General features: G+C 43.8%; 1 protein-coding gene across 3 annotated transcripts in view; it reads left to right on the forward strand.

Annotated features, from left to right (window-relative positions):
• Positions 1–424: 424 nt before the first annotated feature.
• The window catches only part of srrm3 (serine/arginine repetitive matrix 3), a 72,298-nt gene continuing 59,686 nt past the window's right edge, over positions 425–13,036 (forward strand). For 2 of the 3 annotated variants that reach the window (XM_085797370.1, XM_085797371.1), the window contains exon 1: positions 516–643. The gene's annotated coding sequence lies outside the window, so the exon portion shown is untranslated. Of the gene's footprint in view, positions 644–13,036 lie in introns of all 3 variants that reach the window. The other variant, XM_085797369.1, reaches the window with a different exon arrangement.

A 13,036-nucleotide genomic window follows, 5' to 3' on the forward strand; every position in this document is an offset into this window, starting at 1 on the left:
GCTATGTCTCAAAGGGATTTACATAGCATCATAACAACATCCTCTGCCCTTAGACCCTATTATCGAGTGAGGAAAAACTCCCAAGAAAACCCTTTCAACAGGGAAAAAATTGGACAAACCTCAGGTTGGAGAAGAAAAGAGAGGAAGAGATGTAGTCTATAATAGAGAGAGATAAGAAAGTGAACGGACCTACTGTAGCCTACATACTCAAGCAACGCTGATTGAACCCCACACTAGGTGGCGCTCCTCCTGTGTGATCCACCGTGACTCCCCCTCTCACTGCAGCTCTGTGCCGCGGCGGTGGCTCCTCCGCGCCGGCAGAAGGCGCTGTGCTGCGGGCGGCGCCGGAGAAGCGCAGTGTGTGTGTGTGTGAGGGGTTTTTTTTGTTCCCAGAGCTGAGCTGAGCTGAGCTGCTCGGTGCGCTGTCCACTTCAGCACCACAAGCCGAGCAGACAGAGGCAGCAGCAGCAGCAGATACAGCAGCAGGGTTTAAGCTAACACCGAAGAGACGCAGCTCAACATCAGCACCAACCAGCAGCAGCAGCATCGACACCAGACCAGAAACCCAAACACCAGAAAACACCGAGCACTAACCTGGCCTGAAACGCCCCACACCGACGGAGCAGAGGACCACACGATAAAGGTAAGAGTTCCCGAAGAAGCTCAAATAGGATCAAGTTGGCGGATGATGATAATATCAGGCATCACGGGAGAGAAACCAGCTCCACTTCCCTTCCTGGTTCATAAATATTGTATGGCTGCGTTAAGTCGGTGTTTACCTCTAGTTTGTCATAAAGAGAGGACAGTTGAGCCGGCGGGGGACGGGGATGGGGATGTGTGTTTTTTTTTTTTGCTGGGCAGCCAGATCCGCTCGCTTTGCAGATGGTGGGGCTTTTATAAGTCGTGCGTGTCCGTGTCCGTGGCTGCTGTCTGTATACCCGCGACCAGCTGCTGCTCTTTCTTTCTTTCTTTGCCCCCTCACCTTCTCCCTCCCTGCCTCCCTGCCTCCCCCCTGTGTTATAGCTATAGCCGTGCTACTAGGGGCATTTAACAGCACCACCGACACCGTGTGGACGACGTTGGTGTTTTTGTGAACTGGAGGAAGAAGGGCGTATCGTGTTGTTAAACCAGCGCCTCCACCCAGTTTACACACCGAGGTCATTTGCGGAATAAACCCAGTGTTTGGTGCTGAAACACGGGGCAGTGGGCAACACGAGAGGCTGCATGAGTCTGGTTAAAAAGTGTAGGCTACAACACTTTATTATGAGTTATTGTAAACACACAAAGACTGAAGAGTTGTATGCTCCTCCTGTACTGTTTTGTGTTATTGTGAAGTCGATCCTAAAATTGCATTATAGCTGTTTTTATTGACTTTACGAGACACTTTATCTGTGGGGAAGTCGATCCCCGTGTTGTTTATAGCAGAGGCAGCTGATGACTGACTGACTGACTGACTTGTGCATCCTCTCCTCCAAGTGCTGGTCCAGATCTGATCAGTCTGACTTGTTCACTGATGAACAAAACTGTGCACGGAGGAAATGAGGCTGAGTCAGCTTGCCCATTATTTGAGTTTCTGATTTATTTATTTATTTTTAGGGATTGCAGCAATCAAGTGGATTAATAGGGTTAGACAAGCAGATGTTTTTTTTTATTATTGTTTGCTTGCTTGTTTTCTTTTGTCATTTGAAGATATTTTATAGATAAAGCATAATTTGCTCATCAATTAATAATTAAAATATCTGTCATTTGCAGCCCTAGATTAATTTGTTTGTTAAAAACGAAGTCATAAAGATGTTGATCACATTTTAATGATTCACAGTGAGCACAAATCAACACAAAGCATCAGCAAAATATAATGTTGTATTTGAATCTCACAGAGATAATAATGCAAAGGGAGTGAAAATCAAACGCACTATATATTATTGTACACATTAGTCCCGATAGATAAAGTAGTGATCGTTGTAGCTCTTAATTGACTCTCAATGCACTGAATGTTTTGTCGATTCACAACACTGTAAACAAAATATGATTGAATTTGGACCGTAAGATCTTACTGGACATCTGCCTTTTCTGTGATGATTTATAAATTAAATGATTCACCGACTAACAGATAAGATAAACAGCAGATTAATTGAGAGTGGAAATGTTTGGCCTCAGCTCTAGTTTATGACAAAAAAACTCTCACCGTGCTGCTTCAGATTATTCGATGACAGGCAGGCAGCTGTGTGACAAAATTCAGATGTTCATTGAAATGCCTGCTGCAGTCCACACGCATGCCGACAAAGCAAATGACTGCTTGGCTCCGTTCTTATGAACTCCCTGCATGCGAATCAGTAATCAGAGCTCAGTTTGTGACAAGCCGCTCGGGTTAAAAAGGAAAACGTCAGCAGCAGCAGCAGCAGGAGCCGGGTGAGTGACAGGGACGGTGACGGTGCAGCTGACCAGAGACTCAGCTTCATCCACCAGGGACCCACAGGCACAGGCACAGGCACAGTGACTGTCTGGCCAAAAAAAAACTCAAATACTGAGTGTATCTTGGGAGAGCAGTCTTCCATTTTGTCTGGTTGCGCCGCCGTCGGCGAGATAGGCCCAGGTGAGGTAAGAGGCTGATAGAGGGATTAGCTTGTATTAGGATGTGGCTGCTCATAGAGGTGTGAGAGAAACGTCAGTCACTCTCTCCCTATCTTCCTCTGCCGTCTGTCTCTCTCCACAAAGCATCTGTCTCCTGCCTCTTCTACATTCACATTGTTCCAAGATGAGCAGTGATACCCCCCTCTACCACCCCCCCCCCCCACCCCTCCACCCACCCCCTCCCGCCCCTCCACTCTGCCGCATCTCAGTGGTTCTCCTCGCTGTCCCTCCTCGCCACATGCAGCCACCATCAGTGCATGCCTCCCTGCGCTCTCCTCTCATTCTGCTGCTGGCAGACACGCACCGCTCCTCCTCCTGTCCTACTTCCTCCTTCCTCTTCTTCCTTGGCTCTCCTGAAGGGCGAAGCTGCTGTTGGCCCAGAGACGGGATGGGATGGGGTGGGGGCAGTGGCAGTGGCACGGGGAGGATGGAAAAGGTCAGAGTTCTTATCAGGCTCGAGTATTTCAGGCAAGTACCATGTGTTAAAATAAACACACAAATTGCGGCAGTGTGTTGGAGCGCAGCAGGAAGCTTCTCTGCTGCTCATTCAAAGAAATCCAAACCAAATAGACTTGGATTCTCAAGAAACATGAAAATCAGGCTGGTATACTCTCTGATTCTCCTTGAAGCTGCTCTCCGGCTGGCAGGGTGAGGGCCACGGTGGAGCTGCTGGGCTGTATGGTATCTCTGCAAGGGGTAATTACATTATACCTTATTTACAGAGCCTGGCAGTCTGTCTTCCTGTCTCACGTCCAAATGCACTATGGGAGTATTTCCAGCTCGGGAGTGACGTTTTCCTGCTGTGTCATTTTAGTGAGGTGACAGAGAAGCATCCAGAAGTTGGGTTTTATTTTGAAAGCGAACTCATCAGGGGGGTTTAAAGCTCTTTGAGACATTTCAATGCTAATAAGAAGTTTAAATTTGTTAAATTCAGTTTTATTCCCATCACCGCAATTTCTTAGCTGTCTGTCTATATTTCTCATTATTTAGTCACAGTGTGCTCATGATGGAAATTATCTCTTACAGATGCGCAAACAAAGCGGATAGTGTGTTTATCACAATGAGAATTCTTCTGCTATGATCCCTCCTTAGTTGAACAAAGACAACATGAACAAATAGAGATGTAGCCTACTGTAGTAGAAAATCTAATGAAACTGACTACATGTAGGAAGTCATGTAGTCAAGCTGTAAAAATCTGTGCAGGATTCTGAGATTATTAAATTTATTCCAACCACAAGTAGATCCACAGTTTAATGGATATTTTTTATAAATCTTTTATTTTATCGCCGCTAGCTTAGATTCACTGTGTTTTAAGTGCAAGAACAATAGTCAGGTGGCTATAAATAATTTAAACAGGTTTTGGCTGCTGTGTCATTCTTCCTGTTCATATGAGCCTTAAAAAGACGCCTTCAAATCTGTGTAAAATGAATTTAAATGTTCATCCAAACGCTGAGTTAGATAAATCATGGGGTGTTATTGTTTTATTTGAAAAAGAAAAGACAGAATAGTATATATAAAAAAAACATTTATTATAATGGAGTTGAAATAATCTCAGTGGTTTAGTTGATGGTTCATCTCCTCTTCTCCTATATGACCCTGCTGGAGATTTCCTGTTCCTATAACCTCCAGCCATCTTGTACTTGAAGAATTATTAGCAGCTGCTGTGAGACCCTGGTCTGATACAGATCAATACTCCACCGGCTGCGGTCCTTGAGAAGCTGTTATGAGCTCTGTGCTGCTGCTATTGTTGCTGTTGTTGTGGTGTGGTGTGTTGTGTTGTGTTGTCGTCATCAGAACCTGCAGCGTCCCGCTCCCCGGCACAACGCAGCACCATCCCATCTTCCATTAAGGTTACCTGAGATGAATTCTCCCCATAATCGCCCCCACCCACCTCCACCACCACCACCACCACCACCCGGCTGCCAGCTTTGCAGTGGGTCTTGTGTTACAGCGCTCAGGCTGACAAAACAGCACACTACTCTTCCCATGTTAAGGCGCATCCATTTTTAATCCCCGTCCTTTGTGTGTATACACACAAACAAGAGCAGACAATCTTTCACTGGCTTCTTCTGCTTAGAGTTTGTTTTTGATGTGTCGTCAGATTCCTCACTACCTTGCAGAAGCGGCACATGTATCATAGTGTGTTTTATTTCTAGTTTTGTATATTTGTAATACTCATCTCTGTGGGAGATTGTCTTATTTTTGTACTGTTTGCACTGCATCCACAACAAATATTGGAGCGGGCCCGTGCCACTGTAGAGTATGAGTCATTTTGATAACCAAATCACACTGAATTTCCTTTATGGGGATAAAGATGCTAAGATTAGCATAAGAATGTATTTCTAGAGCCGGCCCTCCTCTCACATCCCGCTTGAAAATATACTCGACATTCAGAGGTGATTAAGTTTTTCTTTTCGATAGTTTGGATTTGAAATCTATACGTACGTAATGTAACTTTACGTTCAAGGTCAGCCTCCCATCGTGGAAGGTATTTAAGCAACTTGGAAGATCAAGAGGATGCCTGCTTCATCTCCGGATCAAAGGGAGCTTAGCCCCAGATTCATCCTCATCAAGAGGCAGAAAAACATTAGATAAAATTTTGATCAAGCAGTAAGAACTGAATAATTCAACCTCACTTTTCTTTTCTTTTTTTCCCCCCATAGTTTGGGGATGTTTCTAATGAACTTTGTCCTTTAGACGCTGATAACAGTTAAATAACAGAATGTTTTATTCATTAGTTTCTTCAGATCTATTATTGCCAAATAAAATATTTGCCTTATTATCCATTAATATCAGAACATTCTTCTCTGCCAGACAGACGTGCTTTCTATCAGACCCATGCATGTGAGCGTTGCTGCATGTGTGTGAGATGTGTGATATAACAGCCATATGAGACTGCGTTATTGAAGTCAATACAGTCATGAGAAACGGCCAAGCTCTTTTTGAGTCAGGCCGTTTGAAGCCGTCACCCAGTTACTGCTCAAAGGGCACGGTTTGACTGCTTGTTAGCCATCTTTGGGCTCAGTGTGTGTGTGTGTGTGTGTGTGTGTGTGTGTGTGTGGTACTGTCCCCCTAGGGATCCCCTTCCTCTATCCCACTGACTTCAGAGCTGCTTTGAAGTTCCTCCTCAGGAGAGGAGAGGTGAAGGCGAGGGGAGGGGGGGGAGAGAGGAGAGAGAAAGGGGGGGGGCTGAGACAAAGGGAGGAGGTGGGGGAGGGAGGGAGGGAGAGCAGTGAAAATGCTTCATTTTTATTCCTGCACTCTCTCCGCTCATCGCTGAGCTTTCTTCCCCTCGTAATTTGAGAATGATGTCATAGTCTGCATAATGCTTTTTGTACTGTATGACAAACTGTGGCTGTGTCGCCGAGGTGAGCAGGAAGTCACAGGACGGAGAGAGAGAGAGAGAGAGAGAGAGAGAGAGAGAGAGAGAGAGAGAGAGAGAGAGAGGCCGAGCGCTGTGTTAGGAATTTATAGCATATTAGGGTGGTCATGTCGCTGCTCTCGGTCAGCTGATGAATAATGGAGGGGATCAGTGTCTAGTTCCATCAGGTGATCCTGGTGTAGTTTTCAGGAGGGCTCTGTGTGTTTACGGGTGTGTGTGTGTGTGTGTGTGTGTGTGTGTGTGTGTGTGTGTGGGTGGGTGGATGTGAGGGTGAGAAGAATGGAGAAAGGCGCAGTGAGAGCAGCTGCTGCACCCAACACACCCTCAACACAAAACCATCTGCCGTGCTGACTCCAGAGAAATAACACACACACACATCCTCCCTTGCTTTCTCTTTAGCAAACACACACAACATATACAGACAGAGAAGAAAACACTACTACATCATCTATTTGTCTTTTTTTTTATTTGTCTATCCTCAGTTATTACAATGCATCTTTTAGTAAAGTTTACATTTATTATCAACATCATTAGCCTATATTACATAGCGCAGTGGAAAGAATCTGAAATGCAATCATTTCTTCTACTTCCTTCTTTTTTCAAATTTTGACAGAAAATAATGTATGAAACATTTATTTTACATTTATTATCAATATCATTATATTACATATATATGTTTCACACATTATTTTCTGTCAATATTTGAAACAGAAGGAAGAAGAAGAAGAAATGATTGCATTTCAGATTCTTTCCACTGCAGCACAATGTGAGAACAACAGCTCATATATTAAAAACAAAAGTATTGTGGCAAAGGAAAGAAGAAATATGAGCAAATAACCTCCAAGGTGTGAAAGCCATTGAAACAAATGACTGGATGTTTGCACAGGTAGATGAACCTGCTCAGCTTTTCTGTCTGACGTACTGTACGTTGCATGGTGCCTTATTTGCAGCGGCTGCAGGTTTGTCGGGAGTCTTGCTTTTTAGTCATGCATTGTCTTTCACAACCAAGTAACTTCCATTGGTTAGGTGAATGCCCTCCACCTATAGCTTGTAAAGGAAACTGGTTTTTCTCTCTCTGTCTCTCAAAGCTGCATGGTCTCCAGTCCCTCTGCCAGTGGAAGTGGAGCATCATCTCCAGCTGTAGGCAGGTTGTGGTGATGATGGTCTTGTGGGAACTTCAGTTGGCGTTCAAGGTCAGCTCCACTCACCTCTGGGTGATGGGACAGGCCACTGCCTCGTGCTGCTGCTCTGAGCCTCACCCCTGTACCTGACATAACAGAGCCGGCTGCTGCGATGTCACCTGGCTGCTGGCCCTGTTCGCTTCCAGCCTGCAGGATTTCAGCTATAGCTCACACACATGACCCGCCTGTGGCTCCGCCGCCGCCGCCACCACCACCTGTACCGCTGGCACTGGCCCTACCTCACTGCTGCTACTTAGCCAGGCAGGATAATAATAATAATAATACATTTATTTGTAGAGCACTTTCGATCAAAGTGCTTTACAGAGGTTAAAAACAATAAGGAGCACAATCAGTTACATTAAAAACAATCGCAATAGAAATAAGAACAATTTAGACAAAACAATACATACAAATTAAGAATAATAAACAACAGAGAAGAGATGTGTTTTCAGTTTTGATTTGAAGACATCAACAGAGCATGCCAGTCTAATGTCTTGTGGAAGACTATTCCAAAGTATTGGCGCGCGGAAAGAAAAGGCCCGCTCCCCAAAACCTTTCTTATTAACCTTCGGGACGCTAAGAAGGCCGGTCCCCTGGGAACGTAGGGAGCATGCAGGCTCATAAAGAACAACCAAATCAGTCAAGTAGGCAGGTGCAAGACCGTTCACTATCTTGTATGTGAGTAACAGCACCTTAAAGTCAGCTCTGGCTTGCACCGGGAGCCAGTGGAGGGAGGCCAGTAAGATGTGCTGCAAGCTCCAGGTTCTGGTCGTCATAGAGTCGGCTCCTCTGCAGCAGCGGAGCAGGTTCCAGGGAGCGGGAAGAGTATTGAACGTGTCCCAGATAAAGGAAGCTCAGCCTCGCTCGGGGCATACGCATATCACTAACATACAACTTACTGTGCTGCTGTTGGGTCGCAGCTCAGATTTTCTTGCTCTCCCATCTCCAGATCATCCGAAATAATAAGGTCTTTCGATCTTTGTGGCTTTGGACCTGCTGTTACCTATTCAAATCATGTCCTGCCTGGCCTGGCTGCAATAATCCATCAGTCTCTCTGTGTTTCAGTCGACTGATGGCCTCGGTGTTTTGGACAGACAGGTCAGCTGAGTCTCTCAGCTTGAACATTCGGCTTGTAGCCCCGGTTAATGGATTTCAAAGGAAGATTCGATGTGTTTTCGTTCCCAAACAGTGTAGTGATGGAATGTTTTTCATTAGCCGAACTTGAGCTCTCCTTCATGGAGAGATTTAAACACTTAGCATAGACTTTATTGATGATGGTGTGTTATTGCGCGTCGCCACGCAGCGAAGACAGGTGTTTGTTGCACAGGAAATGATTGTTGGTGTTTCTTAGCACTTCTCAGAAAGCCTACTAAATCACACTGCGGCGACAGATACTGTAGATAAAGCAGAAGAATGAGTGGGATAAATGATCCTCTCAGCAGCCCATCCACAGCTGTCATAATCCTGAGTGGGTGAGGTGGTGGAGAGGATCAGGCAAAGATAAGATGGTGACTCAGGGAGTAGCTCTCACATGAAGAAATAAGACACAAACTCGCTAACGACTCGTTTGGTGAATTACTCGCCGCCGGTCTTTCGGCCATTAAAAACCATGTTTACGAGGGTAAACCAATATAATCCCCTGCTAGCCCCAGCTTGCACTTTTCATGGTCTGTGTAAGTCATGCTGAATATTTGTGACATTTATTTGGATCACACACGGCCTTTTAAATAAACACAATTTTAATTGCTTCGGATAACTGCTTTATCACTGTTTGCGTGAAATAAGTGACAACCGTTCACAGCGAGTGAAACCAGCAGATGACTAAATGTCATCAGTGCTGAGCTGCACTGCGTGGCAGAATCCCATCTATTTACCCCAGGGAGATGGGAAAAAGGCCAAGGACGCAGAGGCATAAAAGCAGGAAAAGGTGATGCTGCGAGCAAAAACTGTGCTGAGAAGATGAATGCTGGCTCTGACCTTTTCCATCTTTTCTTTGCGGACCATGCTGGGAATTCATATCAGCTCTGCCTGCTGCAGTCCTCGCAACGTCTTCTGCTATTTAGAGCAGGCCGGAGCTGAAATAACAGTTTGTTCTCTTTATAGGAAGCTTTGGAGCTCATGTACTGCTGCATTGACCGAAGTGTAAAATCTATACCTGTGCTTTGGTTTTGAATTATGCCGTTATTTCAGTCTTTGTGTCGTACATTGAGACTGATGTGTGTTCAGATCAGCCCATTGGCTCGCTGCTCCCTGTCAGAGGGACTCATACAGCTGTTATGGGGGAGGGGTGAATCAATCATTCTCTTTCTCCCTCTGATTATGTAAAAGTGTGTCAGTGCATGTGGTAGCTGATGAATGTCTCTCTCTCTCAGGCTCTGTATAGTCAGACTTATGAGTAAATGGCTCCTGTAAATAATAAATAACCAGTTTAATAGAAAGAGCGGAGAAGGAGTGTGTGTATTATTCAAAGCTACTTCTCCAGCAGCTTGAGTTTTACTTTACCCGTTAATTGCTGTCGTAACTCGGCCACTTGACACCACCTGGACACTATTTTTTTTTTTTTTTTTTTTTTTACACAAACAGGCTTTTAGGAAGAACAGATGATGTTCAGAGTCAGTCGAACTGAAACACACACACACACACACACACACACACACACACAGCAGGGTGTGAATTTGTTCTGTATCTGCCCAACTGTTCACTTTACAAAAAAAACCTACAAAAAACAACACACACACGTTGTTTTATTTTTTATTTCCATCAAGGAATTCTTAATATATCCTCTAAGAATTAACCAGAATTAACAATGTAACAAAACAAAAAAAGTTTATTACAATAGATCGAGCCTCAGGAAATAACAGGAATAGGAAACAAAAAGAAAAACAAACCAGAGCAGGAGAGAAATTCTGGTGCTAACACATGAGCCATAGCAGAAATCCAGTAGCACCATGACAGGTGCAGACAGTGAAGATGTGCAGAAAAATGACTGAAAGCTAAATCAGTGCCAACTTTTTCATGTTGTTTACACCCAGAAAATAATAATAATAATAAAAAAACAGCATCCTAACAAAAATTTTAAATCAAATGCAAATAGTATGCAAAGACTGTCCCAGTCCTGCCTCAGATTATTCATGATGACCGATGATATTTTTCACAGTTGCTCCAAAACACACGTCAACATCTCGTTCCAAAAATTTTGAAGAAATTAATTTATTCAAAAGTCTGAGAACAGGAATGAAAGGTTTATTTTCCTAATTATTATCTGATGAAAAAATCTGTGCTTGCAAATTTCTTTCCTATATTTTAACAAAGTGCTCTATGTGGCTGCTCATAACTGTAACCAATAAAGGCCGATGTATCAGCACCAGATCTTAAATGTGTTAAAATCTGTACCTGTGGCTGTGGCCTCTACAAGTGGATGCTGTAGCTGATACGATATCTTGGGTGGAAAAGAGGAGTACAGTCAGTGAACATCTAGTCACTATCATTGCAATATTGTGTGACTTTCCAAATGTGTCCCTGGTGTTTTTCCAAATGCGCCAGACAGATCCTTTAAATACTCAGACGTCCTGCTGTGTGTGGATATTCATGTAATGTGCCAAATTATTTCTACCAACTTTCTTACAAATACTAAACTGGCAGCAGGCATGAGTTACATAGAAAAAAAAAATAAGCCGGTGATAATAAAGAGAAGACAGGACAAAGGGAACACCCAATATGTCAAATCACATCCACAGCATGGGCCCCGACACCGAGAGAGCCTAACATGTAGTTCTCGAACAGCAGAGCAGTCTGTATGGATCTATGGTAACTACCTTCTTCTAAGAGAGAACGTACAGTAATGGACATGGATAGTGGGTTGTGAATTATTTAGGAGCTCCATCAGACAGCGTCTGCCAGGCACAGCCCCAGACTGTGAATTCAAACCTGGTACTGGACTGATATGCAAGTAGGGAGTCCTCTATCTGCAGCTCGACAGATCCTCTCAGTGGAAAATCAACAACCCATCTCTGAGCATAAGCAGTACAAACAGGCCCGGTGTGAGGCTGGCTGCACTGTTTTTATTCTAAACGCCGCACAGAAGTAATCACACAAAAGCATTTGCTGTAAATTGCAGCCTGGTTAATAAATAATACACTGTGATGTTTAAATGCTTTTATTCCAGGAAGCTTTCACCGGAATGAATGCAGTGCACGAATGTCTGGTTGGGATTAAAGCTCTGACTTCAATGTCTGCACTCTGTCATGGAGGTTAGATGTGAAATTAGTGTGAGTTTGAATTCCGGTGCAGCCTGGTTGGTTAAAGCTAATGATGTCAGATGCGCTGTAGGTATTCTGCAGTACATGTGTGAGCATCTTTTCTGCTGAGTGGCACATTAGGCATGGTGAAGTAACACATTACCGCTGTCAATTCAAGACATCCTCACAACATCTAACACTGTCACCTCCTTTTATGTCTCCAAACCTCTGTCAACGCTTTAATTAAGCAACTACAAGCAATTACTCAGACTAATTGTATCCAATATACAGAATGAAAGCTCTGGCAGGATGGGAGGTTCCATCATCAATATCTGTGAGAGGAGATTTTAGCCGTCCTGCCATTATACATGGTTGCTTTGTCAAAGAGATAGTCCAACATTTGGGCAAATTGGCCCATTGCCACAATCCCTATAGTCATAGCAGTAGGTTTGTTACCTTTAATTATCGGTGCAAGCTATTTTTAGAACGGTGGAGCAGAGCCATGAGCTGCTCAGAGCTACGCTACGGAGGCTGATGGAATTTCTTGGTTTCCCTCATCAAACTCATCAAATACACAATCCAACAACTCCAAAACGCTCTGGTGGACAAGTTGTGACCTGCACATTCACCACGAGTTGTTTTTTAGGTAAATTCATGCAAAACCTCTGGTTGGGGGCAGTTATTCGGTAAGCAGTCTCTGCATTTGCCTCTAAAACAACTCTGTCTCGTTAACCTTCCGTTATTATCTCATAGCGTGGTGAATGTGCAGGTCACAACTTGTCCACCAGAGCGTTTTGGAGTTATTGGATTGTGTATTTGATGAGTTTGATGAGGGAAACCAAGAAGACTCCGTAGCTCTGAGCAGCTCGCGGCTCTGCTCCGCCGTTCTAAAAATATCTTACACTGACAATTAGTAAAGGTAACAAATCTACTCCTAAAACTACAGGGATTATGGCAATGGACCAATTTGCCAAAATGTTGAACTATCCCTTTAAGCATTAAACCAGTGGTGGCCCAGAAGCAGTGTCTGGTTGGGGCCTTTTGATCGTGTTTCAGATGTCGATGAGTTGTCAAGGAAATATTACCCCTCTAAACATCGTGTTATTTGATTTAAATAACTATTGGCAGCCCAAAGAAGTCTGATCTTCCCATTTTTCAAAATTAATGCAAAGCGTAGAGAGAAGTGAAATAAATATTCTTGTTGCAAAACCTCTGAAAATCTAAAATGTTTTCCAGTTTATAAATACACTCTTCCTCTCCCACACACAGCCGTACCGTAGCAGCTGCTTTTTAATGAATTTTTGTTCCACGCAACTATCAAAGTTTCCCAACTTAAACTTCTGCAATCAGTGGAATTTACACTTCACTCATAAGTATAATTATGGCATTTCAGGGCCGTATGCTAATAAGGCTGATTAAAGTCGATGAAATCAGTTTCCAGTTACGGCTGCAGCAGTCACAGCAGAAATATGTATTGTTGAGCAGAACGCACGTTATCTGCATACACGCTAACATTAGGCTCAAGAGAGTACAATGCAAAAAGAAAAAGAGTAGTCATAATGAGCTGGGCGACTAGAGATGATAATACAAAGAGACTGCAGTTC

This window comes from Trachurus japonicus, chromosome 14, assembly GCF_045865225.1.
Source record: "Trachurus japonicus isolate A0001 chromosome 14, Traja_1.0".
NCBI lineage: Eukaryota > Metazoa > Chordata > Actinopteri > Carangiformes > Carangidae > Trachurus > Trachurus japonicus.